The sequence below is a fragment of the Hordeum vulgare genome, chromosome 5H (assembly GCF_904849725.1).
Source record: "Hordeum vulgare subsp. vulgare chromosome 5H, MorexV3_pseudomolecules_assembly, whole genome shotgun sequence".
Classification (NCBI taxonomy): Eukaryota; Viridiplantae; Streptophyta; class Magnoliopsida; order Poales; family Poaceae; genus Hordeum; species Hordeum vulgare.
The window spans coordinates 34,873,529-34,899,478 of NC_058522.1; the positions used below are offsets into that span (position 1 = coordinate 34,873,529).

The 25,950-nt window shown below is 44.5% G+C and overlaps 1 pseudogene; it reads right to left on the reverse strand.

The window, feature by feature from the left end:
- Positions 1-546: 546 nt before the first annotated feature.
- Positions 547-24,428, reverse strand: LOC123396270 (annotated as a pseudogene).
- Between the last annotated feature and the right edge of the window lie 1,522 nt (positions 24,429-25,950).

Here is a 25,950-nt window from a genome sequence, read left to right on the forward strand (position 1 = left end):
TAAACATGATTATGATCGATGGGCCCCACAAGTGATGACGTGGCGTAACGGTTCATGTTAGGCGTCGTTATATGAGGAGGAATTTTCTGTATCTTAAAAATTCCCTATAATTTTACAAACACCCTTCAATAAAAACAAAAAAAGAAATTGGATCTTAGGATTTGGAAGGGCAGGCACCACCACACCGGCCATGGGTCATGTCACCGGCGAGGTGGCACACCGTCGGACTCCTCCCCCTCCTCTCTAGCGCGTGGCGCCGCCTGTCGCCGCACATTTGAGACTTGTGCATCTGAAGTCTGGTATACTTGTGAACATTTGAGACTTGTGCGTCGGACCCCAGACGCACAAGTATCAGATGTTCACAAGTAGATGCATAATGTATTTGAGAATTATCGTCATCTCAAATGTTCACAAGTAGATGCATAATGCATTTGAGAATTATCGTCAATCAATCGATGTAGATTGCTTAAGCCTTGCTGACCTTCTCGGTGCAACAGGCTGAGCAGAGCTTTCGGAAGGGGGAGGAGCCCCAGTGATGGTATTCCTCTATGGCTTCTCCGCAGCAGGCTTTCTTCCTCTGGCTTTCTTCTCAACTTGCACTTCTTCCATGACAAACTTGTTTTCCTCGCTCTCACGAGACAACTTGGTTAAGGGTGTCGTAGCCTTCTTTGTTGTGCCTCTTTTGCTTGGTTCGTTCTGCCTTTTCTTTCCTTTCTGTTCTTTTGTAGTCTCGGATTCCATGGCTCCACAAACATGTACAACATTGATCTGCAAATAAACAACATTGTAAATGGCCTGGTTAAACTTTTGTAAGAGATAGATATATCATGGGCACAACACACAAGATTGTACATAAGAATTACCACTACATTTTGGAGGGGAGTCACCAATAGTATAAGCAGTCATACGATCTTTTAGCTTGAGCGCTTCGTCGTCATCATGTCTCACCGGTGCACTTGCCTATGAAATTGTTAAACAGATTTGTAAAGCAAAAAAAATAAACTTTAACATGCACAGTAAGAAGGCTTGCTCGAGGAACCAAACTTTCTTGGTTGGTTTCTTCTTTTGTGCCGGGGGTTTGGTTTCCAAATCTTCATCGTGGTTACCAGCCAAATTTTCCTCAAAAAGTAAGTTTGTTTTATCAGTTAAAGAACAACATATACTACCTAGTCCTCTGTAACTTAAGAACTTCATCTCTTCTGTTACTCTGTACCTTCTGAGATTTGGATGCAGTCTTCTTAGGTCGTCTCTTGGGCGCTGCTTTAGACAACTTCTCATCTTTCAAGTAATTTTCCCGCCTATGTCTTGTTTCCTCCTGTTCAACTTCAAATTTTGCATCGAGAACCTGTATCAAAAATCAATGAGTGCGAAGAGATGAAACACATAACATCGACCAAAACGTTAAGAGGGAAACACTGCTTAGTTACATCCATTTCTTTTTCAAGAGCATCAAGGTCTCTCAACCAGACTTTGAAATTTATCCTCTAATTTCTTATTTTCTGCGACGAGCTCCCGTACTTTCTCCACAGTCAAGGTACGGATTTCCATTCCGAGAAGATAGTCATAACCATTTTCTCCATCTACTTCTTTAGCCGCATTATTTTCATTTGGGAAAGTTGCATATCCCTTCTGCTTAAGCTCCAAGAGTAACTCTGCCCTCTTCCTGTTACTGACTACGATGTCCGCGGAATTAACAGCAAAGATAAACCTCACTTTGTTCTTAGGCTTCGACGGTTCTTTCTCAATATTTTGCAGCCCGACTAAGTCAAGGCCAGATCCACCGCTGTTGGTGCCGTCCTCCACCGCCGGCGATCTGCGCCACCGTCGTCGATCTGGCCAGAAAGGAGTGCCGCCTTCCAACCAGATCGAGATCCGAGGAAAAAACCGCCGACGCCGCCACGCCACAAGTGCTTTGCCCTGTGACGCCCCGGGCGACGGCGGTGGAGGGGAGAGGAGGTGGGGCGGCTGTAGGAGGAGGGCGGGGGCTCCCTGGTGCGGGACGGCGCCGACGCACGGGGGAGGTTGGGGAAGGGTTGGGGGTGGAGGGCAGATGCGTTTCCTAGTTGACATCTATAGTACCTTTATTGTTGTAGTAAAAGTGAAGCCTTTGGTGTTTGTGTTTGGGATAGTAAAAGGAGAAGAGTTTGTAGGCATATCCAACCATGTGCCAACAGTAATAGATCCGTTTATGCAACTAAGCTAATAGCTTGTTCTCATTAATCCTTAGTTTTACACAACGGCTATCTGACAGATAGTAAAAGTGAAGTCTTTGGTGCCTCGACAAACTCTCTCTCTTTACTTCAGGTCTGGCAAACCCATGTGACTACAGTAGCAGTATGCAGACCGCTGCGAGAGTACCTACATGCAGTCACTAGCGAACAGATGTGTGGCCTGTAACGCTCTTTTTGTGCACAAATCACGAAACAAACTAACGGCCAGATAAGAGGCACCATATGGGAAGAAACTTTGCGGACAACTAGCAACGATGTTTCATCGCACCGAGAGGCATGATCTTTCTTTCAGAAAAAATACTATAATTACCAGGCTCATTTTTTTATAAAAACATTAATTGATGATTTAGACCGATTTAAACATGATTATGATCGATGGGCCCCACAAGTGATGACGTGGCGTAACGGTTCATGTTAGGCGTCGTTATATGAGGAGGAATTTTCTGTATCTTAAAAATTCCCTATAATTTTACAGACACCCTTCAATAAAAACAAAAAAAGAAATCGGATCTTAGGATTTGGAAGGGCAGGCACCACCACACCGGCCATGGGTCATGTCACCGGCGAGGTGGCACACCGTCGGACTCCTCCCCCTCCTCTCTAGCGCGTGGCGCCGCCTGTCGCCGCACATTTGAGACTTGTGCATCTGAAGTCTGGTATACTTGTGAACATTTGAGACTTGTGCATCGGACCCAAGACGCACAAGTCTCAGATGTTCACAAGTAGATGCATAATGTATTTGAGAATTATCGTCATCTCAAATGTTCACAAGTAGATGCATAATGCATTTAAGAATTATCGTCAATCAATCGATGTAGATTGCTTAACCCTTGCTGACCTTCTCGGTGCAACAGGTTGAGCAAAGCTTTCGGAAGGGGGAGGAGCCCCAGTGATGGTATTCCTCTATGGCTTCTCCGCAGCAGGCTTTCTTCTCAACTTGCACTTCTTCCATGACAAACTTGTTGTCCTCGCTCTCACCAGACAACTTGGTTAAGGGTGTCGTAGCCTTCTTTGTTGTGCCTCTTTTGCTTGGTTCGTTCCGCCTTTTCTTTCCTTTCTGTTCTTTTGTAGTCTCAGATTCCACGGCTCCACAAACATGTACAACATTGATGTGCAAATAAACAACATTGTAAATGGCCTGGTTAAACTTTTGTAAGAGATAGATATATCATGGGCACAACACACAAGATTGTACATAAGAATTACCACTACATTTTGGAGGGGAGTCACCAATAGTATAAGCAGTCATACGATCTTTTAGCTTGAGCGCTTCGTCGTCATCATGTCTCACCGGTGCACTTGCCTATTAAATTGTTAAACAGATTTGTAAAGCAAAAAAAATAAACTTTAACATGCACAGTAAGAAGGCTTGCTCGAGGAACCAAACTTTCTTGGCTGGTTTCTTCTTTTGTGCCGGGGGTTTGGTTTCCAAATCTTCATCGTGGTTACCAGCCAAATTTACCTCGAAAAGTAAGTTTGTTTTATCAGTTAAAGAACAACATATACTACCTAGTCCTCTGTAACTTAAGAACTTCATCTCTTCTCTTACTCTGTACCTTCTGAGATTTGGACGCAGTCTTCTTAGGCCGTCTCTTGGGCGCTGCTTTAGACAACTTCTCATCTTTCAAGTAATTTTCCCGCCTATGTCTTGTTTCCTCCTGTTCAACTTCAAATTTTGCATCGAGAACCTGTATCAAAAATCAATGAGTGCGAAGAGATGAAACACATAACATCGACCAAAACATTAAGAGGGAAACACTGCTTAGTTACATCCATTTCTTTTTCAAGAGCATCAAGGTCTCTCAACCAGACTTTGAAATTTATCCTCTAATTTCTTATTTTCTGCGACGAGCTCCCGTACTTTCTCCACAGTCAAGGTATGGATTTCCATTCCGAGAAGATAGTCATAACCATTTTGTCCATCTACTTCTTAGCCGCATTATTTTCATTTGGGAAAGTTGCATATCCCTTCTGCTTAAGCTCCAAGAGTAACTCTGCCCTCTTCCTGTTACTGACTACGATGTCCCCGGAATTAACAGCAAAGATAAACCTCACTTTGTTCTTAGGCTTCGACAGTTCTTTCTCAATATTTTGCAGCATTACTGCCTACACAGCATGAACTAGTTAATATAGCAGTTTGAACTTGAATATCATCATCACAGAGGGAAAGGTCAACATACCTTTCTTCTCCCATAAAATTCGAGCCTCAGCTTGAAGAACTCTTCAAGTACTGAAAAGGTAACATAATTTCAGATAAATATACAGGGGAGGGAGGGTGCTAGTTCTAATACAGATCCATATTGAATACTTATACTTACTGTCCTCTGGGGTGTCATACTTCCGAATTTTACCATCCAAGTCAAAAAGGTGCATGTTTGTTGTTCCTATTGTGGTTGCCATATTGAATTTCTTCTCAAGGCCTTCCTTCTTAGCAATATTCATGTTGTTGTCACTCAAGATAACCTCAATCTCTACATTCGCATGATCACATTCTGACCGATACTCCTGTAAATCAGTTGCAATTAAAGAAATTGAAAACATCTGAACCCAAGGGAAGGGACTATTTGTATAATTAACTACCTCTAAAAACGGCGGTTCCTTGTTCATTTCCTTGTCACTATCATTTTTACTTTTCTTAATACGAATAGGACACATGGATTGAAGGAATTTTCTGTAATCTTCAGTCCAACAGTGGACGGGAAGCTCAGTAATTTTAAGCTTTGTGTCATCAACTTGCTCTATAACACCAGTGATGGTATAGGTGGCACCTGCTGCCTCTGAACTTGACTTCTTCAAAGAGCCCTGCCAGGTTATGAACAGAAAATTTGCATCAAGAAGCAATGGTTGAATTAAGTAGCCAAACTCAACTAATGTAACAAAACTATGCCATAGTAAATGCATTTCACGGACCTTGAACCCCTTGTACCAAGGGTCCATTGGTACGACGGTCTCTTCATTTACCAACCTTTTCAGATTAGCGATAATGTCTCTTGGATTGTAGTTTGGGACGTAGCAGCTCGATCCAGTGCCAATACCACTTCCATTGACCAAAACCATGGGAATGATTGGCTGTTAGCACCTGTGCCACCAGTGGGCCACCATCACAGCTAACTACCGGACCCGACAGCATGGAAGCCCAAGGCCCAGTGAGAAGAGACAAGAGGCCCAACCAGAGAGTGTTGGGAGGCTAGTGGGTGTACGCAGCCTGGATACACAAGGAGGCAGTGGGCGAGAGGAGGGGGTCATCGAAGATCGATCAAGACGGCTCGGCGGCGGCGGCTACCTTAGAACCCTAGTTTCACCTTCTTCTTCCTCTCAGATTCTGCACAATTGTGCTTGTAAGGAGGATTCATGCACTAGTGGGGACGGGGCCTTTAGCCCCGGCCCGTAAGGGGCTTTAGTCCCGGTTCACCAACCGGGACTAAAGGGGCGGGACTAAAGGCCTAACCTTTAGTCCCGGTCCTGTTACAAGCCGGGACTAAAGGTGCTCCACGTGGGCGCCTCGTAGCGCCCCAGGGGCAGGCCCTTTAGTCCCGGTTCGTTACACGGACCGGGACTAAAGAGTTTCAGATTTTGCTTTTTTTTGGGTTCTTTTTTTGAATGAAATTATTTTTGGGTTTTAGGGTTTTAGGGTTTGGGTGTTCGAGAGATTAACGTGATGCCTCGTTTGGTGTTTGGGAATTAGTTTTCATATAATTTAAATAGAAATAATTATGCATATATATATAAGATTAACTTATCTTACAAGCGAGCATATATATACAATTATATGGAGATCTGAATTATCGGGACTAGAGCCCGTCTATTCGGTTACATGGACGAACATCAGTAATGGCCCCTAGCTACACTAAATCGTCCTTTGTCATCTATAGCTTCCGTCCTCAGAAAGGTCGCAAGCTCCTCTGCAACAGCAATCGCGCGTTGCTCTGGTAGGACCTTCGTCCTCATGGCCGTGTACTATATAAGAAGAGGAGATGAATATGAATATCAATCATGATAACAAAGAATGACGGGTAAAAATAGAGGTGTGAATGTTCATTGCTTACGTTGAATCTGTGATCCTTGTGCTTAGAGGTAAACGTGCGAATGGTCTCGCAAACATAGTATTCGCATAGATGTGTTCCCCGTGGCTGCTGGTCGCACTTTATGAGAATAGAATATATATAATCAAAATAATAATCTAGCATCATAAATGTATTGAAAATAGAAGTATATCATACTACTACTTACCTGAGCCGCTCTAAAGGTCAGCTTCTCAGGAAAGTTACCGGGAGTCACGCACTTGAACCGCTTCCAAACCCTGCCCGACAAGGATAATGATTTGCTAAGTTTTTAATTAATTGATATATTAGAAAATCATCGAAAGAGACCGATAGAGCGCAAGAATGATTGAAATTACCCTTGGAGCATGTCCTACAGGCTTTGGAACTGTTCCAAGGGTCTCGATAATGGGTCGAAGGCATCAACTCTTCCCTTATCAATTTGAATGTCCAACAGAATCCAATGGAAGCAGCACATGTATATGTATATATATATATATATATATATATATATATATATATATATATATATATATATATATATATATATATATATATATATATATATATATATATATATATATATATATGTGACAGTAACTTATCAATTACACTTATAAGTGAATGGACACAACAGAGTAAAGACCCTCACCTGAAGTTGTATGGAAACAGTATGTGGTCACAGAAATTTTGATATGTTAGAAACCTTAGAAGGTTTTCCTCCGTCTCCTTGGGTTTATCAGTTAGTGTCACTATATGTATTTTATCTGGGTCAATAAACCCAATATTTAGGATGTTCTTACTTTTACAATCCAGAATCTTCATTCTGCATAATAGAGTACAAGTTATATATAGACAATGAATTGAAATAACTAAACAAGTTATATGTAGACAACGAATTGAAAAACTTATAGACAATAGCAACTCATAAGCGATTTGTCGAGGGCGTCGCCATTGTACATCTGGAAGAGTTCATCAAAGTCGATATGGATTTCTTCGGGGCGGCCGTAGTACTCCCGTGGGACACTCACCACGATCATCGTTCTCCCATTCTTTGATTCACTTAAGTACCATGTATGCAAGTAACGCATATTTGTTGGGAGATCATCTTTGCTGACCAAAGGCCCTCCCATGACAAACTGTGGCTTAGGGGCTACCACAGCCTTGGGTAACCTGTCGTCTTGGGAAGCCAGAACATCTTCAACCGAGACACCCCATTCAGCCGCCCAATTCTTTGCTATTTCAAAAGCTTGCCCCTGCACCGGAGGGGGAACATTCTCGGTTAACACCTTGAGGGGTGGGATCGACTGTTTGGCCTGTTGTCCAAGCTGAGGAACGTCTGATTTTTTCTTGCTTGTAATTGAACTTGATTTGCTCCCACTTGCACTTGCACGTGATCTGCTCTTTTTCACTTCCTTCTGCAATGTGCGTGTATAGTCATCAGGCTTATGGTGTAAGTCATACTGTGATGGAAGGGTCGTGAAGTATTTTGCAAATGCTATTTGCTTCTCGGTGTATTCCGGGCGGGGCTCGGGTTCCTTCTTTTTCATCTGCGCATCATGATGTTCCTTTGCTATCCTGGCGTTTTCCTCGGAGGTACGATCATAAGGTATGATAGGAAGATTAGCATGAGGTACCTTTGGGAGGGGCGACCGTTTGTGCTTTGGGGGGCTCCGTCGCTTAGGAATCGTCGGCGGAGCGTTCTTGGTGGCACGCTCCCGCTTAGTATCCGAAGTGGGCGGCGGCGGAGACGGACGACCCAAGTCCAGCGGCGGTGATCGAGATGGACTCGTGTTGTGCTGGCCGGCGTCATGTGGAGGGCTTGGAGGTAATGGAGGTGTAGGTGACCTGCAACGACTCGGAGGCGGTGTTGTCCTTGGGGCCGAGCCTGGAAGCTTGATGTAGTTCTTGTCCCATAGGATGACTCCACCCAGTACTTCTCCGAGTGTCCTCTCATCTTCGGGTCCAGCTATGTCGAGCTCCATATCATGAAACCCCGCCAGGATTTCATCCACCCCGACTTTAGAAAGCCAGCTGGAATCTCACGGCCATGCCAGCGTGCATCAGGGCCAGAAGGTAAAGCTTGTCCGACGGCCACCTTCATGGATATGTTCTTGAATTTCTGATGGAGTTCACATGATGGTGACTCCTTGATTCCATCCATGGGGTAGCCGGGACCGCCCTCTATCATTCTTCGTGCATCGTCAGGCGGGGCCTCAGATTCAGCCACGCTGCTTTTCCGCTTAGATGGGGCGCCGGTAATATCAAGTGCAGGATCTTCCTGGCGCGCTACTCCTCTAAGCTCATCAATCTGCTTCTGTTGCTCGTTAATCCTGGCAAGCAACTGGTTGAACTTGTCATTCTCCTCATCCTGCTGCCGCTTCTTTGCTCTCTCTCGGCTTCTGTAAGTGTCTTGGTCTCTGGCAAACCCAAGCCACCACGGGTAAGAAGGACCGAAGCCTCGCGTTCGTCCTCCATGTTCGTCATTGCCGAGGACCAGTGTGAGCAAATCGTTCTCTCTATCTGCAGTGAACTTTCTTTTTTCCCTCCTTAATTTCTTTCACTATCCTTTTCCAATTCTCCCTGGGTATCCTAAGACCGTCACTACAGATGAGGTCCCCTGTTTTTTCGTCATACGAACCACCATGCGCAAGGAACCAATTTCTTGCTCTCAATTCCCACTCATCACGGAGTGGTTCAGGTACGATGCCTTTATCTAGCAGATCTTGCTCTTTCTTATCCCACTTTGGGATGGCAGTCTCATAGCCCCCTGGCCCCAGCTTGTGGTGATATTTCTTCTTGTCGGCATTTATCTTGTTCTTTTCTGATAATGCCTGGGCATCTTCTGACTCCTTGTACTCTTTAAATGCCTTCCAGTGATTCGCCTGCTTGGCTAGATACCCCTCGAATACTGGCACTTTCTTTGTCTTCAGATAGTTTTTCCATAGCTTCTTCTTCCAGCTACGGAACAGTTCGGCCATCTTCTTTAGAGTCCACTTCTTGACTTTGGCCCTCAGTTTGTCTGCGGCGTCTTCATTCTCACATTCTGGCAGGTTGAAATGTGACATGAGATCATTCCAAAGATTATCTTTGTACCTTTCGGCGACATAGTCACTATCGGCTGCCCCTTTGCGCTTGTTCCACTCCCGAACGCTGATCGGGACGTGATCCCTAACGAGAACTCCGCATTGCTTCTTGAATGTGTCAGCAGCATTCTTAGGAAGCCTGGGTTCGCCTGTAGGCAATATCACCTCAAAGGTGTAATGCGTCCGTGCATCCAACTTTCTAGTCGGGCCTCGTTTTGTAGCTTTACTCGATGTGGAGGCCTAAGAGGGAGAAACATTCGTCAAATTAATGTATATGTATACAATATAGAGCTATCTCCAATATTTTTCACATATTACAAGTGATTGTCGAACTTCATATATATACCTCGCCGGACTTTATTATTTCTTCACCGGCTTCTCCATCAGTGGAGCTATCACCTTCTCCGTCATTGGACCTATCTCCTGCCCCATCAGCTTCATCTTCGTGTCGCTCGACCTCCATTCCATATCCGGAGGGGTTTAGATATGACGACGGAGATTCAGCTGGTTCAACGTCGGGGCCGTCTTTGATTATATCTTCGAGAAGTTCTTCCTCTTCGAGGTTCCTGATATGTGGATCCATAGTTCTGCAAAAAACGGACATTTGATTAACTAATAAACTAACAAACTATATAAGAGGGGTTGGAAACTTCGAAGTGTCGTTTTATATAGGAGGACCTTTAGTCCCGGGTCTTGGCTAGAACCTAAACTCTAAAATACCAGCCGGGCGGAGCCCAGTCCCGGACACTTAAGCATATACAATAGCAAAATTAAACTAGTTCTATTAGTTTTCTTGCTAAAAATAAACTATTAACACTTAAGCATATACAATAGCAAAATTAAACTATTAACACTTAAGCATATACAATAGAAAAATTAAGCAATAATCTAAGAAACACTATTAACACTTAAGCATATACACTATACAATAGCAAAATTAAATGACAAAAAAAATATTTCTTCTTCTTGTAACCGTAAACTAATTTTTCCTCTTCTTCTATTTCTCCTCTTCTTCTACTTCTTCTTCTACTTCTACTTCTCCTCTTCTTCTACTACTTCTCCTCTTCTCTTCTTCTACTTCTCCTCTCCTCCTCTTCTAATTTTTTCTCTTCTTCTACTTCTCCTCTTCTTCTATTTTTCCTCTTCTTCTCCTCTCCTCCTCTTCTTATTCTCCTTTTTCTTATTTTCTTCTCCTCCTCTTCTTATTTTACTTTTTCCTAATTCTACATATTACTAACCCTAATAATCTAGCACAAACCTAATAACAATAGGAATTAAATGACAAAAAAATCTTTTTCTTCTTTTCTTCCTTTCTTCTCCTTTTTCTTCCTTTCTTCTCATTTTTCTTCCTTTCTTCCCTTTTTCTTATTTTCTTCTCCTTTTTCTTCTTTTCTTCTCCTTTTTCTTCTTTTCTTCTCCTTCCCTTTTTCTTCCTTTCTTCTCCTTTTTCTTCCTTTATTCTCCTTTTTCTTCCTTTCTTCTCCTTTTTCTTCTTTTCTTCTCCTTTTTCTTCCTTTCTTCTCCTTTTTCTTCTTTTCTTCTCCTTTTTCTTCTTTTCTTCTACTGGCCGGAGTGTTGGGGAGGAGGGGGCAGGGGGCTTACCGGCCGGAGGTGTCGACGGCGCGCGGCGAGGAGGAGGGCGGCGCGCGGCGAGGAGGACGGCGGCGGCGAGCAGGACGACGGCGACGGCGAGGAGGACGGCAGGCGGCGGCGAGCAGGACGGCGGGCAGCCTGACGGTGTCGTCGAGTTCGTCGTTGTGTCACGCCGGGCAGGAGAACGAGGAAGAAGGAGAGAAGGAAATGCGATTTGGGTTGGAAATTTTCTAACTCCCGCTTATATAGTAGGATCTTTGGTCCCGGTTCGGGGCTCAAACCGGGACTAAAGACCCCCTTTAGTCCCGGGTGGAGCCACGACCCGGGACTAAAGGCCCTTTTTCGGCAGACCAGAAGGCGGGAAGCAGGGGCCTTTAGTCCCGGTGCAGAGCTCCAACCGGGACTAAAGGGGGTCTTTAGTCCCGGGGCATGGCAAGAACCGGGACTAAAGGTTAGGCTATTAGTCCCGGTTTTAGACAAAAGCCGAGATTAAAGTGTTGCCTATATAAACCCTCTCCCCTGCCCACCATATCCCCTGTTTTTTGGTTGTTGAAGTGTGACCATGCCATGCTCTTGCCACTCTAGTTCATGCACATGACGTGTTCGATGAAATGCCCGAGCCACTCTACTTAAGCTTTCTCCTCTCCAAGCTCGACCTCCAAGCTCCATTTTCCTTAATATTTGTCTAGGTTTGGCCGTGCACCAACTGCACAAGTGTTTTAAAAGGTTAGCTACTTCATCCTTTCATTTGTCACTGCTAGTGTAGCTCATTTCAAATGCTCAAATTAACTTCTTAGAGTCTGCACATGCGTAGGGTGTCGTCCCGTGCCCGTCCTCACCATTGTCGATCGCCCCGTGCCGATCTCGTCCCGAGCACCACCGTGGTGAGCCTTTTGTTCTTATCTTCTTTTTAAAAGAAATAAAATCTTACTTGTATGATTTAGATACATACTTGTATAAATTACTCACTTTCATTATTTTTTGTTATTATATAGTGCGATGGTTTTGGTATCCGCCTCCGTCGGCCCTCGTCCTGTCTATGATACGGATGTGGTATATATTATCTTTTATAACTATTTGTTTTATTTAGTGTTTATGAAAATTATGACGACCAACGTGACATATATTTTTTAATCTAGGAGGTATGTGAACCGGAAATTCCAACCCACATAGAAATTCTTGTCGAGAAGTTAAATTTGGTCAAAAAGAAAACAAATACTTGAAGAAAAAATTGAAAATAATTGAGGATAAGAATATGGAACTGGAGTTGCATGTCGCCGATGTCATCGATGATCGCAAGATGAAGATCGATGCGATGCGGTTGAAGATGGATGCAATGCGCTTGAAGATGGATGAAATGCGCTTGAAGATTAGGAATATTAGAAAATATGCCATTGATAAAGAGGCTTGGTATCATTATGCTGTTGGGTCAATTGTTACCTTAGTTGCGATTTTGATCGCATTTTTTGTTTTATTTAAATGTTTTACATAGTTGTATGTTGTTTTATGAGAGAACTTTATGTATTTATTTTTTCCAATAATAACATTTCATCACTACTGTTCTTTGGCTTTAATGTGATGACGAACTTCTATTAATTTGGTCATATGTTCTGCAATGGTTTTTTGATATATTTAATTTCATAATAGAGATAAATCGCCAATGATAATATTTAATTTCATAATATGGTTTTTTGAACTTATTTGAACTCCATACTTTTTGTGTGTTTAAAATGCACCATTCAAAGGCACCTCACAAAATTTCAACAATTTCTGACTTCATTTGGTATATTTCGTGCATTTACTTATTTTTTTGAGCTAGTTGACCCTGAAATTGAAAAGCACTACAAATGAACTCTGAAAATGTTGAAAGTTGGCATGCTATCATCATTTCACCCACATAGCATGTGTTAAAAATTTGAGAGGGCTACGACAAAAATTGGATGAACTTCGTGTACAAAACGGACAATCTCTCTCGAAGTATCAGGGTTTCGAACGAGAACTCATCTCTTACAAAGGGATTTCATTTTTTTGAACTTATTTGAACTCCATACTTTTTGTGTGTTCAAAATGCACCATTCAAAGGCACATCACAAAATTTCAACAATTTCTGACTTCATTTGGTATATTTCGTGCATTTACTTATTTTTTTGAGCTAGGTGACCCTGAAATTGAAAAGCACTACAAATGAACTCTGAAAATGTTGAAAGTTGGCATGCTATCATCATTTCACCCACATAGCATGTGTTAAAAAGTTGAGAGGGCTACGACAAAAACCGGATGAACTTCGTGTACAAAACGGACAATCTCTCTCGAAGTATCAGGGTTTCGAACGAGAACTCATCTCTTACAAAGGGATTTCATTTTTTTGAACTTATTTGAACTCCATACTTTTTGTGTGTTCAAAATGCACCATTCAAAGGCACATCACAAAATGTCAACAATTTCTGACTTCATTTGGTATATTTCGTGCATTTACTTATTTTTTTTTTGAGCTAGTTGACCCTGAAATTGAAAAGCACTAGAAATGAACTCTGAAAATGTTGAAAGTTGGCATGCTATCATCATTTCACTCACATAGCATGTGTTAAAAAGTTGAGAGGGCTACGACAAAAAATGGATGCACTTCGTGTACAAAACGGACAATCTCTCTCGAAGTATCACGGTTTCGAACGAGAACTCATCTCTTACAAAGGGATTTCATTTTTTTGAACTTATTTGAACTCCATACTTTTTGTGTGTTCAAAATGCACCATTCAAAGGCACATCACAAAATTACAACAATTTCTGACTTCATTTGGTATTCTTCGTGCATTTACTTCTTTTTTTTGAGCTAGTTGACCCTGAAATTGAAAAGCACTACAAATGAACTCTGAAAATGTTGAAAGTTGGCATGCTATCATCATTTCACCCACATAGCATGTGTTAAAAAGTTGAGAGGGCTACGACAAAAACTGGATGCACTTCGTGTACAAAACGGACAATCTCTCTTGAAGTATCAGGGTTTCGAACGAGAACTCATCTCTTACAAAGGTTTATTAAAATTCTTTTTGCGTATTTGAGAATATGACAAAACTATGAAAATGAGAAGTGTTTGAAATTTAGTACATTCCATACATGCATTACATAAAAGGTTTAATACATTATTACCTTATTGCACCAATATTCCTATCTATTATTTCTGTTTTCTTCTGGGTCGTAGCCATGGAGAATCTTCATCATTCAGTAGGATGCTTGGGTCAGTTTTCACTTTGAAGGGCGGAATTTCATGAAACTTATTATAAACTTCTAACATGTCTATCTTGTCATCTACTCCCACGATGTTTCTTTTCCCTGAAAGAACTATGTGGCATTTTGGCTCATCGGACGATATCTTCTTTTGCTGATTTCTTTTTCTCGTTTTTGTAGACATGTCCTTCACATAGAAAACCTGAGCGACATCATTTGCTAGGACAAATGGTTCGTCCATGTACGCAAGATTGTTGAGATCCATTGTTGTCATGCCGTACTTTTGGTCTACAACTACCCCGCCTCCTGTCAGCTTCACCCATTTGCACCGAAACAAAGGGATCTTAAAAGTAGGTCCATAGTCAAGTTCCCATAACTCCTCTATGTACCCGTAATATGTTTCCAAACAGTGCCCATTCTCGTCTGTTGCATCAAAGCGGACACCACTATTTTGGTTGGTGCTCTTTTTATCTTGGGCAACCGTGTAAAATGTATTCCCATTTATCTCATACCCTTGGAAAGTACATATAGTCGAAGATGGTGGCCTGGCCAAATAGTACAGCTCATCTCCAACGGTGTCGTCATTCATGAGATGTGTCTGCAACCAACTGCCGAAAGTCTTCTCATGTTCCCCTTTAATCCAAGAGTCAGCCTTCCCCGGGTTTTCGGAGCGTAGAATATTCTTGTGTCTCACGATATACGGTGGAATTGTGTAGAACTGTGTAGTGTGCTTGACAGAAAGAATGCCCGTCCATACATACTTTTGCCTTCCTTCCTAGTGTGCCTTTTCCTGTCAGCCTACCCTCATACCGAGATTCAGGAACACCAATCGGCTTAAGGTCAGGAAGAAAGTCCACACAAAACTCAATGACCTCCTCTGTTCCATAGCCCTTGGAGATGCTTCCTTCTGGCCTAGCACGGTTACGAACATATTTCTTTAAGACTCCCATGAACCTCTCGAAGGGGAACATATTGTGTAGAAACACAGGACCGAGAATTCTAATCTCTTCGGCTAGGTGAACTAGGAGGTGTGTCATTATATTGAAGAAGGATGGCGGGAACAACAACTCAAAGCTGACCAGACATTGGACCACATCAATCTGTAACCCTGATAGACTTTCTCGATCGATTACCTTCTGAGAAATTGCATTGAGGAATGCACATACCTTCACAATTGCCAGGCGAACATTTTCCGGTAGAATTCCCCTCAATGCAACCGGAAGCAATTGCGTCATAAGCACGTGGCAGTCATGAGACTTTAGGTTTTGGAATTTTATGTCTTTCATATTTACGATTCCCTTTATATTCGACGAGAAGCCAGTCGGGACCTTGATACTGAAAAGGACTTCAAAGAAGATTTCCTTCTCTTCCTTAGTAAGAGCGTAGCTGGCACGCCCTTGAAACTGCCCTGGATGCATGCCATCTCTTCCTTTATGACGTTCCTGGTCCTCCCGTGCTTCCGGTGTATCTTTTGACTTCCCATACAAGCCCAGGAAGCCTAGAATATTCACGCAGAGATTCTTCGTCAGGTGCATCACGTCGATTGCCAAGCGGACCTCATGGACTTCCCAGTAGGGTAGCTCCCAAAATATAGATTTCTTCTTCCACATGGGTACGCACTTATCAGGGCCGTTAGGAACAGGTTGGCTGCCAGGATCCTTTCCAAAGATTACTTTTAAATCTTTGACCATATCAAATACTTCAACACCAGTATGGATGACAGGCTTCCCCCGGGGTTCTGCCTTGCCATTGAAATGCTTGCCTTTTTTCTTTAAGAGATGCTTGGGCGGAAGAAAACGACGATTGTACGGGTACACATTCTTCCTACATTTGTCCAGATAAATACTTTCTGTCTAATTCAAACAGTGTGTGCATGCATTGTATCCCTTGTTTGACTGTCCTGAAATGTTACTAAGAGCAGGCCAATAATTGATGGTTACAAAAAGCAACGCTCGAAGGTCAAATTCCTCTTGTTTGTGCTCGTCCCACACACGTACACCTGGTTCGGCCCACGGCTGTAAAAGTTCATCAACTAATGGCCTTAGGTACACATCAATATTGTTGCCGGGTTGCTTTGGACCTTGGATAAGCACTGGCATCATAATGAACTTCCGCTTCATGCACAACCAAGGAGGAAGGTTGTAGATACATAGAGTAACGGGCCAGGTGTTGTGACTGCAACTTTGCTCCCTAAAAGGATTCATGCCATCTGTACTCAGACCTACCATAAGTTCCTTGCGTCAGCTGCAAATCTCGGGAACTCTCTCTCGATTTTTCTCCACTGCCGACCATCAGCGGTGTGCCTCAACTTATCGTCTTTCATACGATCTTCCATGTGCCATCGCAACAACTTCGCATGATCTTTATTTCTGAATAGACGTTTCAACCGTGGTATTATAGGAGCATACCACATCACCTTGGCAGGAACCCTCTTCCTGGGTGGCTCGCCCTCAATATCACTAGGGTCATCTTTTCTGATCTTATACCGCAATGCAGTGCATACCGGGCATTTATCCATATTCTCGTACTTCTCACCGCGGTAGAGGATGCAGTCATTAGGGCATGCATGTATCTTCTGCACGTCTAATCCTAGAGGGCACACAAGCTTCTTTGCTTCGTACGTGCTGGCGGGCAATTCGTTCTTTCTTGGAAGCATCTTCTTCATCAGTACCAGCAACTTTTCGAATGACGAGTCAGTCACACCGGTCTCTGCCTTCCACTTCAGCAATTCCAGTGTGCTACCCAGCTTCTTCTGGCCATCTTCACAAGTTGGGTACAACAATTTGTTGTGGTCCTGTAACATCTGCTCGAACTGCAACCTCTCCTTTTCTGTGTCGCAACCTCGCCGTGCATCAGAAATGACCCGGCCAAGATCATCAGCGGGCTCATCTGGTTCCCGTTCTTCATCCTGATCTTCTTCTTCATTGTCTTCCATTGCGGTATTAGCATACTCAGGGAACATAGGTCGGTAGTTGTCATCATCGTTCTCTTCTTCTTCATCGTCGTCTTCCATCATAACCCCGCTTTCTCCGTGCTTGGTCCAAACATTATAGCCCGACATAAAACCGGACCAAAGCAGGTGGCTCTGAATGACTCTTGAGGAAGTGTAATCCTTCTCATTCCGACATTCAACACATGGACAAAACATATAGCCACCACCATGCTTGTTCGCATCGGCTGCATCTCGAAAAGAATGCACGCCTTCTCTGTAAGCGGTTGTGCGTCGATCACCGTACATCCATGGATGGCTCATCTGTGTTATACGACAGTATATCAAATACAATCACGATCCTAAAAATTAGTACCGCACGGTCTAAACGAGGAAATATAGTTGCTAACCTTTTAGAATAAGTAGAAATAAAGAGGAAGAGGTTTAAGCGTGGCTCAGGCATCTCATATCGTAGTTGTGTTCAGTGAACTGAAGCGGCATCGCTCTAACACACATTTCAACAAACACCTCTAGTGCATCAAAAAAAGTGGAGAGCTAGAACACACCCACAATCCTACATCCAAGAAAAATGCAAGGAAGAGGGGAGAGGGGGGTTGTGCTATATATAGTCAGAGGACTTTAGTCCCGGTTTGAGACACAAACCGGGACTAAAGGTGGCGCACATGTGGGCTGCCCACCGCGTAGCCCTTTAGTCCCGGTTTGGGACACGAACCGGGACTAAAGGCTCCTTACAGGCCGGGACTAAAGCCTCGAGGGAGGCATTGAGAATTGGGGCGACGTGGCCGGGCCTTTAGTCCCAGCCAGAGGCAGGCCGGGACTAAAGGGTCCCGGCCAAAGGCCCGTTTTCCACTAGTGATGTACTGCCACTTATCTTGAGATCAGAGATACTAGTTAGCTGTTAACACTTGGTACTCAGAGCCAGCCACAAAAATTCGCTTCCGTCCTGGCGGCGTCCATCATCGAAACCCGGAAGCAGCGGGCGGATCGTCTTCAACGAGAAGCCATGGATCCCGTCACCAAGGCCGACCTCAAGGATCTATTCAAGGAGTTACGGGCGGAGTGGAAGGAGGACATCAAGTCTTCCGTCGCGGCCGAGTTTGAGTCCTGGAGGCCCAAGATCGACTCGCAGATCGCAGATCTGCAGGACGCAGTCGGCTTACTCCAGAAGCAGCACACGGACGACAAGGGGAAAGACGCAGGGGAGGCGTCAGCGACAGATCAACCCGATCTGTTGGCGCAGAGGAGCAATTCGTCTTCGGACGGTCATTCGGCGCGCATCTCTCCTCGGGCCGATGGGCTCGGCACTGCACCACCTCCACGAACGGCGGTCGACGGGTTGTTGGTCAGCCCGTCGGCCCCTCCGGCCAACGGTACGGTCCAATTCCAACTACAGTCACCCACCGCTGTCAATAGTCTATCACCAGCCGGGGGTTCATGGAATTTAGCACCATTTTTTGCCTCACATGCTCCCAGTCCACCTTCTGTTCCTTGTCCTGTGTTCGACGGAGAGAATCCAATGTTGTGGAAAGATCTCTGTGAACAATACTTTGCCATCTATGGGATTCCAGAGTCTGTTTGGGTACAAATGGCTACCCTCAATTTCTCCCCCACCACCGCAGTTTGGTTACAATCAGTTAGGAAAAAGGTCTTAGGCCTGAATTGGGACGGACTGTGCTCTGTTCTGTCGACCCGTTTCGGTCGCGACCGCCACCAGCTCTTAATTCGTCAATTCTTTGCCATTAAACAATCCAGTTCCGTGCAAGATTACATTGAGCGATTTGAAATTTTGATGAATCACTTGTTATCTTATTCTGATCAAATTCATCCATTTTATTTCTTGACACGCTTCATCGGTGGATTGCAGGCGGATTTGCGAGCTGCGGTCATGATCCAACGCCCCCCTGACCTAGACACAGCTTGCTCGCTTGCTTTGGTCCAGGAGGAAGTGCACGACGGAGCTCGCCCAAAGAACATCCGCCTTCCGGAACAAGTTTACCGAGCTGCACCGCGCATTCCACTCCATGCAGTTCCTCTTCATCAACCGCGTCCTCCTGCACCACCAGTTGTTGCTGATCACCGCAGCGTCGATGCAGCGCGTGCGGCTCCCGTTGATTCCCCGCGTCAAGTGGCTTCAGAGGCAAATTCCCTCAATACTCTGCGTGCATATCGAAGAGCCAGAGGATTATGTTTCAAATGTGGAGAGCGATGGGGGCGCGATCACACTTGTCCAGCCACCATCCAGATGCACGTTTTGGAGGAATTCATGGATTTCATGGGTGTTACCCCAACAGAAGAAGGCTAGACCAGTGAAGATCACAATGCAATTGACGACATTGTGTTTGTAGTTTCACTTCAGGCATTCAATGGGAACGAGTCCTCCAAGTTGCTGCAATTCAGTGCTCAGATTCAAGGGCGAAATGTGGAAGTCCTCGTGGATTCGGGTAGTTCAGCTTCATTCATCAATGCCAGACACGCAGAAGGGCTCCAAGGATTGCAACCATTGACCAAGAAAGCCCACGTCAAGGTCGCCAATGGTGTTGAATTACATTGCGAATCATAAATTCCTAACTGCCCATGGGTAGTCCAAAACCATCCGTTCTCCACATCTTTTAAAGTGTTACCATTGGGAGGTTTTGATGTTATTGTGGGTATGGATTGGTTGGAAGCACTCAACCCGGACATTGATTGGGTTCAGAAAACCATCACCATCCGTACTTCTTCCGAGGTGATTCAGTTGCAAGGACATAACTTCTCAGACAATGTTTGCCCACAAATTTCTGCCTTGGAACTACAACAGTTGTGCACTCAAGGGGAGGTCGAGCATGTTGTGTGCCTCTGCCGCATGCCCAATGACAACAAACCCGTCGACTCAGCCACTTCAAATGCACCTGTACCCGAGGAGATTCAGCAGGTGTTGCAGGAGTATTCAGATGTGTTCGATGAACCACAAGGTCTTCCCCCTCGCAGAGCCTGCGATCACCATATTCCTTTGTTGCCAGGCTCCCAACCAATTAGCATCCTTCTATATCGTCACTCCCCAGAAATAAAAGATGAAATTGAGCGACAAGTTGAGGAATTGTTGGCAGCTGGGATCATTCAACATTCAACCAGTCTGTTTGCTTCTCCCGCCATTTTGGTGCGCAAGAAGGATGGCAAGTGGCGCTTATGTATTGATTACCGCAGGCTCAATGCTTTGACAGTGACTCTGAAATTCCCCCTGCCAGTTATCGACGAGTTGCTTGATGAATTGTCTGGAGCAAGTTGGTTCTCTAAATTGGATCTTCATGCTGGATACCACCAAATACGCCTAGCTGAAGGTGAAGAATATAAAACAGCCTTTCAAACACATTCTGGTCACTATGAGTACAAAGTGCTTCCGTTTGGAGTCACGGGGGGGGGGGGCATCAACGTTCCAGGGTGCTATGAATCAGACTTTGAAGCCGGTTGCACGAGTTTGTGCTCTGGTTTTCTTTGACGACATTTTGGTGTTCTCTAAGACCTTCTCTGAACATGTCCAACATCTGACTCAAGTGTTGCAACTCTTACGAGCTGATCAATGGCAAATCAGAATGTCAAAGTGTGCGTTTGCGCAGTGGGAACTATCCTATTTGGAATTTATCATTGGTGAGCAAGGGGTCTCGACTGAGCTGGATAAAGTTATGCGCGTCCAACAATGGCCATTACCGCACTCCGTCAAGCAGCTCACGCAGTTCTTGGGGCTTTTCGGATACTATCGTAAATTTGTCCGTCATTATGGTATTATTGCTAAACCACTCACACATTTGCTGAAGAAGAATGTTCCATTTGTATGGACTAGCGAGTGTACAACAGCATTCGAGGCGTTGAAACAAGCATTGGTTACAGTCCCTATCCTAGCCTTGCCAGATTTCCATAAACAGTTCACCATTGAAACCGATGCCATCGATTTTGGTGTTGGGGCAGTTCTGCAACAAGATGGGCACCCATTGGCCTTCTTAAGCAAACCTTTGGGACCGCACAACAAGGGGCTTTCCACGTATGAAAAAGAACTATTGGCAATTTTGTTGGCTGTTGATCATTGGCGGCAATACCTGCAATCTGCTGAGTTCGTGATCAAGATCGATCAACGCAGCCTGGTGCATCTTGAAGACCAGCGGCTGCACACCCCGTGGCAGCAAAAAGCGTTCACTAAACTCTTGGGTTTGCGCTATTGTTTGTGCTATCGTAAGGGGTCTGACAATGGCGCAGCAGACGCTCTTTCCCGGCGTCCGATTTCTAAAACTGATGAACTTTATGCGATATCTCTCTGCCAGCCAGCATGGCTTGAGGAAGTGCGTCAAGGGTATGCACAGGACCCATCTTCACAGAAGATCATTGATGATTTACAATCAGACCCACGGTCACACCGACACTTTGTCTTTGAGAGTGGCTTATTGTGTTACAAGGGCAGAGTTTGGATCGGCCGCAACCTTCTCCAGCAGCAACAACTATTGCTCGCAGGACACCAGTCTGCCATCGGTGGTCATTCGGGAGCTCCGGCTACGTACCAACGCTTGAAGGCGGTGTGCGCATGGCCTCGCATGAAGCGTGTGGTTACTAACTTTGTCCAAGCATGTGATGTATGTCAACAAGCCAAACCAGAGCGGTGCAGATACCCAGGTTTACTCGAACCCCTTCCTGTACCGGATCGTGCTTGGCAAATGGTCTCCATGGATTTCATTGAAGGGTTACCCCAGTCCGGCAGATATAACTGTATATTGGTTGTTGTTGACAAATTTTCCAAGTACAGCCACTTCCTTCCTCTGGCTCACCCATTCTCGGCGTCTCAAGTAGCAAGCACTTACATTGATCAAGTTTACAGGCTGCATGGTCTTCCTGCTTCCATCCTATCTGACCGAGACCCCATCTTCACAAGGAGATTTTGGCAGGAACTATTCCGACAATCCAACACAACTCTGAGAATGAGCACCCCTTACCACCCAGCTACGGACGGCCAGACAGAGCGCGTAAACCAATGTTTGGAGACATTCTTACGTTGCTTTGTCCATTCCTGTCCCAAGAAATGAAGTTCTTGGTTAGCTTTGGCAGAGTATTGGTTTAATACGAGTTGGCATAGTGCGCATGGCAAGTCCCCATTCTTTGTGCTATACGGCCATGACCCGCGGCATTGGGGGATAGAAGCAGCTGCAGCTACCCCAGTCGATGACCTCAACACTTGGCTTTCTGAACGTGTGGAAATGACTTCCTTGATCCGGCAACACTTGCTACGAGCACAGACGCGGATGAAGCACCAAGCTGATAAAGGGCGGTATGAACGAACCTTTGCAATTGGTGATTCTGTCTACATCAAGCTCCAACCTTATGTGCAGAGCTCTGTCGCTCGTCGTGCTTGCCACAAGCTGTCTTTCCGGTACTTTGGTCCCTTTCTCATCCTTGAGCGCATTGGTAAAGTTGCCTATAGGGTGGCATTACGGAGACCTCTCGGATTCATCCAGTGTTCCATGTCTCCCAACTCCGCAAAGCTTTGCAGCCAGGTGTGTCTGCTTCCCCAATTTTACCACATGATTCTAACCAATTTGATGTTCCCCTAGAAGTTCTTGACAGTCGTCAGAAAACCAAGGCCAACCGTGTGGTGGACCAAGTTCTGGTACGATGGTCAAGCGATAGCCTTGATCCTACCTGGGAAGACCGTGATGAACTGCAATCACGTTTCCCGTGTGCAGCGGCTTGGGGGCAAGCCGCAACTCAAGGAGGGGCGGGTGTTAGCACCTCTGCCACCAGTGGGCCACCATCACAACTAACTACCGGACCCGACAGCATGGAAGCCCAAGGCCCAGTGAGAAGAGACCGGAGGCCCAACCGAAGAGTGTTGGGAGGCCAGTGGGTGTACGCAGCCTAGATAAACAAGGAGGCAGTGGGCGAGAGGAGGAGGTCATCGAAGATCGATCAGGACGGCTCGGCGGTGGCGGGTACCTTAGAACCCTAGTTTCCCCTTCTTCTTCCTCTCAGATTCTGCACAATTGTGCTTGTAAGGAGGATTCATGTACTGGCACTTATCTTGAGATCAAAGATACTAGTTAGCTGTTAACATTGGCATATACCTGAAGAACAAGAAAAGGCGTCATATTATTCTAGGTACATAAAAACTAGTCCATTAGGATGAATGCTAGTAATTCAAAAGAGATAATATATTACCAACTTGGCTCAACCGACTTTCCATCTTGTATCAAGTACTCCCTCCGTCTCAAATTTTTTGTCTTAGCTTTGTCTAGAAATGGATGTATCAAAACACTAAAACTTGACTAGATACATTCATACCTAAACAAATCTAAGACAAGAATTTTGGGACGGAGGGAGTAGTTGAGAAGAACATCGTCGTCCTTGGGAAAAATCAAACGGGTGATGGGCGGCAGCCTGGTGAGCAAGGGATACACAGCTTCAAAAGACAGAGCAGCATCTTCTCCCCCTCTGTGTCTGGTGCCGTACGGGCCGTCGGGCACCAGCAGACCAATGTTGTTGCTGCCAACAAAATTTTGAGCCATGCTTACAATTGTGCTTGTTAGGCTCTGCTCACCATGTTTGTATGCCGCGTGTTCTAACACGTAATAAATTAGCTGGGTCACCTGCAGCCAGTGAAGGCGACGAATTTCAGAATATGCCGTGAAGAAATGATTTTCCATAATAATACCTCCTCGGTTTCCTAAATACAAGACCTTATAGAGATTCCACTGTGAACGACATATGGATGTACGTAGACAAATTTTAAAATATATAGATTCACTCATTTTGCTTCGTATGTAGTTCATAATGTAATCTCTTAAATGTCTTGTACTACCTCTGTCCCATAATATATGACGTTTTAGCAGCTCAAATGAACTGCTAAAACGTCATATATTGTGGTACGGAGGGAGTATTTAGGAACGGAGGGAGTATATATGATAATTCAAGAACAGTTTGGCGCGCACACACAGACCCTTGTTTGTTTAACCAAATTCTTGTCGAAGCAGCAAAACAAAACCTTCCTCTGCCCGGGCTTAAGGCCGTCGACCATTGAAGGAGGCATTGAGCGTTCAGGGTCTGCCTCTGCCATGTTAAGCCGGAACCGGCGAGGATCGCTCCGGCTGCGGCTGCGGTTGTTTCCGGCGTCGCCTTGCCGCCTGGTGAGACGGAGGCGGGGTGCTTGGCGACCGTCGAGGTGGCTGGCGATGAGCGCGGTGCTCGTAATTTCAAAATTAGGATCCAGAATGGAGCGCGGTGCTGGTTTCCATTCCTCTTGAACGCGCAGCCGCGTGATTTGCGGTGGGAGGCCACGCACCAATCGCATGCGGTTAGGAGGGATGCGTATCAGTCATGATTTCATGGAAAAAGTCCATTTTAAACACTGAATTCGTAGAGACCTACCGAAACCAACCCTGAAGTCGAAATTCCGGTTGATTGCATCCTGAACTATGCAATTCTGGTCTAAATTGAACCCTGACGTCGTTTGGCAAACAAGGATTGCCAAAAGATGACCGGGATTGATGCCATTTGTACTATTTCTCGGTGGGCCAGCTCACTTTCATTTTTTTCTTCTTTAAAACGTGCAGTCTTTTTCTTGTTTAAAACTGCAAAAAAATAAACACCCGCGGCGACCTGAACCTGAAACCTGGCCGACGTAAGCAACCGTAAGTACGTACACGCGCCACTGTACGTACGAATTAAAAAAATAATTGAAAAAAATCACGCCTTAAATAAGAAAAGAAACAAATTAAAAAAATCACGCCTTAAAAAAATGAATTGAAAAAATCTTGCCTTGAAAAAGCGAATTGAACAATACTTCACGCCTTTGAAAAACGATTTAAAAAAGTTCACGCCTTATATGTACTTATTTTTTTTAATACATTGTATACATTTTTTAATGTTTCAGACATTATTTTGAAATATGTGAACATTTCTCAAATGCAACGTAATTTTTTTTTCTTGTTACTGTTTATTTTCTCTTATATATATAAATGTTTTATTGTGTGTTGCCAAATTATTTCAAAATTAAAATTCACGGATTTTCGAAAACATGTGAAGTCCGCTGGTTATTTTATACGTAGGAAGCACCTCAAATAAAAATGAAAAAATAATTATTTATACAGTACGGATCAAATGTTGCGTATTGTGCAGCGCGTGCACAAGTTATCAAGGCTAAAATCGATCCAGTTGCTTGTTGTATTTGCACGCATCAGCTTATCTGAATTAATTAGCTTTGCTCGTATGTCGTGTGTTTCGGTGGAACCAAGTTTACTTACATGCAGTCCCGTACAGCTGAAAAATACTCGACCAAGTCACTACGTACAGGACCTGTGCCAACAATGCATTTTTTTTATTTTTAACAAAATAAAACTGAAGTGAGCCGGTTCAGCGGGGAAAGGATGTGTGCCCTTTGAAAAAAAAAAAAACGGGCCGGCCCATCAGACGAACCCCGCTTGACACAGTGTCAGGGTTCGATTTAGACCGGGATTGCATAGTTCGGGGTGCAATCGACCGGGATATTGAATTTGGGATTCATTTCGTTCGACCAATACAAGTTCAAGGTTTAAATTAAACTTTTTCCCGATTTCCTCGCCATGGTAACCAATCACGTTTCCTGTTGCTTTCAGTTTTTTCTAGGGCATCTTAGAGCATCTCCAACAGCTGTATAAAAAATCCGTGTTCAATAAAAAATTTAGCGCGTCACTATAGCACTTTTAGTACACGGGGACCGGAGCATCTTCAACAGACGCGCGCGGCACCCAATCCAACAGCCCCACCTGCAGCGGTCCAGAGTTTGCTGCCTGCGATAGCGTTTTTCAGCGCGTGTACAAAACTTTTTAACGCGT